The following is an 8,178-nucleotide window of genomic DNA, read 5'->3' on the forward strand; positions in this document are numbered from 1 at the left end:
GTAAATATTTAGTAGTCTAACAGTACATTTTGTTTGTTTGTTCCACAAATAGTATATTTAGAATCGGTTTCTAAAGTGGAACCATAAGTAAATCGTTTGATAATAAGCTCAAGGGATTCTTAAGGAACTCCCTTAAGTCAATCCATAACAACAGTTATCAGTAAGTAATGCTCTTAAAGTTTATTAAAAAAATATTTAGTAAAAGAATATATAATAATATTTAAATATTATTTCTTTGCTATTATTAAAAAAAATATTGTTCGTGATTTGACTCATTTTCCTCGTTTCTGTTTTTATTTTAAAATAACTTTAAGTATATTACTGATTTGAAATTATTAATTTTATACATTAGAATACTTTATAGATGACGAGAATGAAACGATTATGCGATACAGTTTCTATTAATTTTCTAAATAAAGGGAAGTGAATAATCAGTGTGAGCCGTGAAACCCCAACAGGACTTCATGTTTACTCATGTAAGGTTATCACTGCAAAAAAATTTGTTTTACCTCTTTCAGGTAAAAGACGGTTTAAAATTAATTGTGTAAACCTTAGAAATCGTTATCTGTAGTTCTTAATAAATTAGAGCAATATTTCAGAAAACAGACTGAGAGGTTCTAGAAATTTAAAATAAGGTGAAAAAACTGGCTCTTCTCTTTGTAACATTAAAAAAAAATGAGTAATAGGTTTGTCGCGAAAGATAATCGTCCATAGTTTGATATGGAAATCAAACAGACAACGCTGGCTTGAAGGACTGAATATGGATGGTGTAAGGTAACGGTGAGTCAGTTATTACCTGAATCTGTAGAACAAACGTAAACATGAAATAAATGGTAAAGGTGAGGAAAGATAAGCCATAAATAAAGCAAACAGTAAAAAAGAAAAAAACGTTGTGAAGAAAACTACAAAAAACCTAAAGTACATTTGGTAAAAATGTAGATTCATTCTTTATAAATAGGATTTCCCAGCGAGGCCTCAAAGTTTTACAACTATAGAAAGAGAGGAAGATTTGTACAATTGTACATTTCTGAACCGATTCAACAGGTTAAGGGAAAGGTCACGATACCATTGAAACAGATAATAACTTCATGAAACTTCAAATTATCAAGCGTGAACATTAATAAAATTTCCCAAGTGCAAATCAGGTTGAAGGTTAATGATTTTTTATTCAGAAATGAGAATCGCTGTTTTTTGGACGACGGCTCTCCAATATTTTGACAACATTAGATCTGGAGAAGAAAAAAATAAACTGAACATGAACTAAAAAATAAACAGTTTCACATGAAAGGAAAAAAATATTCGAAAGAAGTCACACGGAAGAAGGTGTACAGCAAGAATAGAGAAGAGGTTCAACCATAATTATAAATTAATGTCTGGCGGTTGTCTTAAGGTATCACTTTCATCAGCTGAGAGTTAAAGAATCAGCAATATGACAGGGTCTGTTTAAAAAAGAGAAATGTGTAGGATTTGAAATATTTTCAATAAAACTACAAAAATATTTAATAAATTTGTTACATTATTACTTGATTATACAGAATGATTCAGGAGGAAAGGGACCTAATTTAAGAATTGATCCTAGAGCTTAAAATAAAGAAATAAGTTGATACGAACATATGCTGGAAATTGCTTTGTTATAAAGTTACAGTTAGAGAAAAATTTCTCCTGGATTTCAGTTTTCCTGATGAACTGAGGTCATATTGAAATCTTTAAGGCGTTATATGATGGCTAAACTTGATGGTTTCTTATGTTTTGACTCGAAAAACTGAATAAAACAGATCACAGAACTGTCTATCTCTTTCGTTATGATATGCAAAATAAAATTTTGATGAAAACCACGTTTTTCAGATTTAAAGTCTAATAACTAACAAATGCTTAAATTTTATTTTCAAAACGTGGAGAAAATTTAGTTCTGAAAAACGGTACGCAGTAAAGACTATGAAAAAAAAATCATTTAAAAAGAGATTTTTGTGTATTGCTTTATTTACAGTTTCCTGAACATAAAACTATAAGTAAATTATACGGTAATAATGATGTGAAAGGGAGGCATCATTTTTTATATAAATAAAGACATTTTAAATGAATCTACATCTAAACTTGAAATAGGTATTTCAAGATCAAAATGTGTATTTTTAACTTGAAGTTAGCCGGTGCATTTCTTCACGAATAAACGTATACCTAGGTAATCGTGGATTTCCTTCTTACTCGCAAACCACGGCGCCATTTTTATTATTAAAAATACTTTTTTCAAAAACTCCTGTGTGAATTTTAAAAACTACTGTATGTATTTACAATAAATTTCCGAAAATTTTACCGTTGATGACTTCGATGCACTCTTCAACTCGTTTCCTTACATTTTTTCGCCAACCTAATGATTTTTTTGTTGTCTTATTAGTCATTTAATAAAATTAAACTAAAGTTCAAACCTAAAAAAACGTGTTTTTTTACCGAGTTCTTCTATTTTAAATTGGATATGAAAAATACGGGAGGTATAATTTTGGAGCCTGTTTTATTCGATTTTTCGGGTCAAAAAATATAAGAAACCATCAAGTTTACCCCTTGTATAACGCCTTAAAAATTTCAGTACCTCATTTCACCGGTGGAAATGAAATCCGGGCGAAATTTTTCGCTAGCCATAACTCGATAACAAAGCGTTTTCGGACATACGTTTGTCTGATTTTTTTCCTTTATTTCAAGCTCTAGAATCAATTCCCAGATTATTTTCCTTTGCACCTGAATTACTCTGTATAATAAAAACAATCACATGATTTTATTTCGTCGTTATTTTTTAAGTTTTACCAATAAACGTAAGAACATTTATGATTTTAAATTACGCTTAATTTAAAATTAATTATTAATTTATAACTTGGAATACCTTTGATATTTTTCAGTAATATTTCACATTTTTTATATAAATTAAAGAAAATAAATATAAATAAATGTATATTTTACTAAAATGTATACTAGAGATGTGTTCAGTATGCTTGCTTCTAAATTGACCAATATAAATTTCAATCCGTGTTTTTAAAAAAAAATAATGTGTAGGATTTGAAATATTTTCAATAAAACTACAAAAATATTTAATTATACCTGTTAAACTGTTACTTGGTATATTAGAATTAGTATACTTACATCAGTATAGTATATCATTATTTTTGATATATGATATCGATGAAATAATGCAGTGAATGAAATATTAAAGAAAAGTCTTTACTATAACAAGTATTTTAAAATTCGAAATTAATTGTTGCATCACCGAGTATATGTATTATAGACGTACATATGAACTCATGAATCCCTTTATTGATTTATAAAAGGTATTTTGAATCATACATGATATCATTAATGTCTTTAAAATTGTTATTTTTGAAAACGATTCGCTTTTGGTGATCGATATTTTTATTCACTCATTTTATTTATCGATAATAACTGAGCTAAAATTATTATCGAATAAAAAATAAGATCTCTTATATAAAAGAGAATGCCTGACTGATTCACTGACTCATAATCAACGTACAACCAAAACTATTACAGGTAGAGACTTGACGTTTTCAAGGCACCTTCGCATCCTTAAGTAGGCGTGCGCTAAGAAAAGATTTTGCGAAATTTTGATTTAAAGGGGTTCAAATTGATAAAAAACTAAATTTCGTGTTAACAGCGCTTGGACATAAAAGCAACATATGCTATACTAAATATTTTACGATTCCATTGCAATGTTTCGGATATGTGTGTCCGCTATAGACTAAAAAACTACTGGACCGATTTACGCACGGGGAAAAAGGGAGAAAGGGAAAAATCGGAAAAGGTTAATAGGGAAAAATGGAAAAAGGTAAAAGGCAAGAAGGGGAAAATGGAAAAAAGAAAAAAGAAAAAAGAGGAAAACGGAGAAAAGGAAAAACGGGAAAGGAAATAGAAAAGAGGAAAGAGGAGTGGTGAAAGGGAAATGGAGGAATAGGAAGGGGAAAGGGAAGTAAGGGAAAGAGAAACAAGAGAAGGAAAGGAAACGGAAAGGGAGAGCGAAGGGAGCCATGACTCTCTGATCGTGACGGGATGTGCAAGTAACCACAGAGCATGGGCGAAGCCGCGATGGGGGTGATAGATTTGGGATTGCAATAAATTTTTTGTTTATCTTTATTGGACTTTTATATTGAACTATTTTAATTCATTCATAAAATGGATTGGTCTAACAAATATTGTTCAATTTTCTTATCTTCCTTTTTCTGTTTTCCTTTATTTAAGTTTTGGGCAACAATTCATTATTTATCGTATATTCCTTCAGTATTTTTCATAAAAATTTTTATTTACCGTTTTATCAGGATTTAATGAAAATATAAATATAATATTGTTGATTAAATATTTTTTATTTATAAAAAAATGAGTTTGCTATTAAAAAAGCTTGCGAGTGAAGCTACATCTATATTGTGGGCGAAGTCGCGACAGGGTGCGCTAGAATTTTATAAAGTAACCTTAAGTAGTGCATTTCTGGTTTGAAATTATGATTTATTTCATAAATTTTGAAATTTTTAATAAAATCTCAGATTTCTGTTAGAATATTTTTTGAGAAGTGGTACTGCCTCTCCCTTTTTAGATAACATTTTTTTAACATGCGTTTGTAATGATGAATTTCCAAAAAACCAATTGAATATTTTCTGTTATAAGCTAAATAACAAATCTAAAATTTTGCTAACATACTTTTCTCTATTTTCGGAAATTCGCCTGGAGACTGGTGGGATACTTCTCCATTATTTAAATCTCCATTATTTTTTTAATGGAGATTAAAAAAATAATTTTTTAAAGGTGTAATGTTGTACTTAAGAAAATTATAAAAATCTGTGATTAAATCAAATCATACCAAAACAATTTTTCATGAAGAAAAAAGTTTAATGAATCTACGAAAATCAGAATTTTTTTATAGTTCTATAAGATTTCAACTAGGTAACCTTTCGTAAAGTAACCTAATAACTATTTAATGCAGACATAAGTTACTATTTTTACAAAAATACTGTAGTATTTTAACTTTCTGATATTATTATAATGAAATTACTGAAAGCATAAAAAAATAACTGATAGTTGCTTACTGATAATAATAAGAAATAGCGCCCATTTTATCGATTATACAAATTTCACGCGTCAAAAAACCCCTTATAATTTTTTTAAAATACCAGTGTTATATTAATTGCATTAAAATCAAGATATTATCAGATTAATAATTTCAAGAAGCAGCCGCCCGTAAGAAAGTTTTTGTAGTTTTTTTTTGTGTTATACAACTGTGTTAAAATACCAGCGTTATTTTAATTACCATTAAAATCAAGATATCAGATTTATAATTTCAAGAAGTAGCCGCCCGTAAGAAAATTTTTGTAGCTTTTTTTTTATTATAATATACAATTTTGTTATAACGGAAAAAATAGTGAAATAGGAGTAAGAGAATAATGTACTCGTTTAGGAAGAGAGGAAGAGCATTAGATAGTCGAATAGATAAGGCATAAGAAATAGTAGAACTATAAAATAGAATTTATTACGAATCTACTTAATAAATAACTTAAAAAATATAATTAACGTTAAAAGAGTTAAAAAAAATCTACCGCTACTGGTCTTGAATCTCCAGCCAGAACATCAATAAATTATTTCCAAGCAGCCCTACAAATTAACATAATGGTTGTATGTGCGCGTGTATGTGTGCGCGTGTGTAAATGTATATATCAAAGTGCTTAATGTACGTGTATATGAACATATTATTTTTGTTTTACATACCTACATAAACAATCGGAACACGGACATGGTGAATAACATAAAACAAAATAATACTGTTTATAAAAAGTAGCTAAAGAAACAACTGAGATCATGTTATTGCGCATGGATTATGTGGGTGTGGTTAATGCATAGTCTTTAGCTTGTTGCGATACATGTTAGTGTACACCATCCAGACTGCAATTGATTCTTCGATTTACTTATATTTTATTTTAATATTAACCGCGGTACCTTTTAATTGTTCAACAACCAACACACACACACATACGCGCGCGCACGCACGCATATATTTTACTTACAAATAAATAGTTGACATCGCATTTATTACCGGATAACTACTAAATTTATCTTCTAGAACAAGAGAATGTATTGTTTATTTTTTTATTCCTCATACATCATAACCTTCCATGGATTTTTTAAAATAAATATAAAACAAATAATAATCATATTCGACTATACATAGTATACTTATAAATCTAAAAGATTTATTTAAAAAATTAATTCCTGTTAACTAGACTGCTAGTTACTTAAATATTTACTGTAAAAACAAAACTTATTGTAAATACTTACTACCTAAAAGCAATAATTTAAAAAATAATGAGAAAATGAGTTATTACACAGAACTACTTTTCAAATTTTCACGATACAAAAAAGTACAGCAATTCTTTTCAAAAATATTCACAAAAAACCTAGAAATATCAAACTTTATACCTAATGATCCTTTTGTAATTTATTAATAGACATTAAAATTATAGGAGCCCTGATTTTACCGAATAAATACTTCAGTTATAGGTTACACGTTTACTACTGCCACAGGATAAGAACCAGTGTCCTTTTAGTAGATCTAAAGGTTGCGCCAACTATCAATTCTTACAAATAGCAACTCAAAGAAGCTCCTACACTTTTTACTCGAACCTAAAAGGGACATGCACTGTTTTTACAATCATTATCTCAAAAGAAATCAGAAAAAATTACTTAATTAAAAAAAAAATTGCGGATGAATTTTGTTTGGAGTAAAATATTTTAATCGTTTGGGTTTTGTAAAGGAAAAGAAAATAGTTTGTAACATGTGAAAAACTATGGAAATCATATTTAAAAATTCAAATAACCATTTTCAATTTCGCACTTAACTGAATTAAATAGATAAAAATATTCATTTTTTTTGTGTATTACTTTATTTACAATCCTAATTTACCTTTAATCAGTTTCCTGATCAACGAAACTGTATGTAAGTTGTACAGAGTAATAATGACGTGTAAGGAAAGGATCCTGTGATACCTCCCAAGACAAAGTATACTACAATAAAAAGTATAACGAATAAATAACCTTTCATCAAATATTTATACAATAATTAATTCAACAATATTACCTGAAAATTAAGTTAGAGTCCCTTTATTACTCTTTAAATAAATGTAGGTCTTATATGTATCTAATCGTATGTTTTTTAAATTATTACGATGTAACCATCAACAAAATGAAAATAAAAACGAAACAGGAGAAGGTTACTAAATTTTATAGCGATATTTATTATCAAGTAGTCTGAATAAAATGCATAAATAAAAACATAATACGATTCTAAATTATTATCTTCAATTAATATTAAATAATCAGCTTTCACCAAATCTATTACATATTTTTTTTTTTTTTTTGTCTTCAGTCATTTGACTGGTTTGATGCAGCTCTCCAAGATTCCCTATCTAGTGCTAGTCGTTTCATTTCAGTATACCCTCTACATCCTACATCCCTAACAATTTGTTTTACATATTCCAAACGTGGCCTGCCTACACAATTTTTCCCTTCTACCTGTCCTTCCAAAATTAAAGCGACTATTCCAGGATGCCTTAGTATGTGGCCTATAAGTCTGTCTCTTCTTTTAACTATATTTTTCCAAATGCTTCTTTCTTCATCTATTTGCCGCAACTATTAACTATTACTATTACATATACACATATGTAATAATGCCTATTAAATTACATATACACATTTTTAAAAGTATATCAAATTTTATTTCACTAATAACTTCTGATTTTTTTCGCATTTTTTTTATCGTTATTATTGATTGAAAAATGTTTTTACAATCAGAAGTTAATAATTAATAAATCAATATATTTAAATTAAAAAAAAAGTTAAAAAAAAAGGAAATGAAGTCGCAGTCGAGCCGATGTGCCTTCCCCTTATAAGATCCAAATATTTCATTAATTAAATTTTTATTTTGCTCTAAAAACCAGTGAAAATAAGTACTACTTATGGTATATCGTTGAAAAGCTCTCAATGAGGGCTGATTACCAAACAGCACCAAACAGCAACAGTAACAATTGAAGAACAGAAGAAAGAAGCCGTAATAAGAAAGGGAGTCCGACAAGGATGTTTCCCATGTAACTAGCAGTTAATGATGTTAAAGAACAATTTAGATTCGGACTAACAGTACAA

Source organism: Lycorma delicatula, chromosome 6 (assembly GCF_047948215.1).
Source record: "Lycorma delicatula isolate Av1 chromosome 6, ASM4794821v1, whole genome shotgun sequence".
In the NCBI taxonomy this organism is placed as follows: domain Eukaryota; kingdom Metazoa; phylum Arthropoda; class Insecta; order Hemiptera; family Fulgoridae; genus Lycorma; species Lycorma delicatula.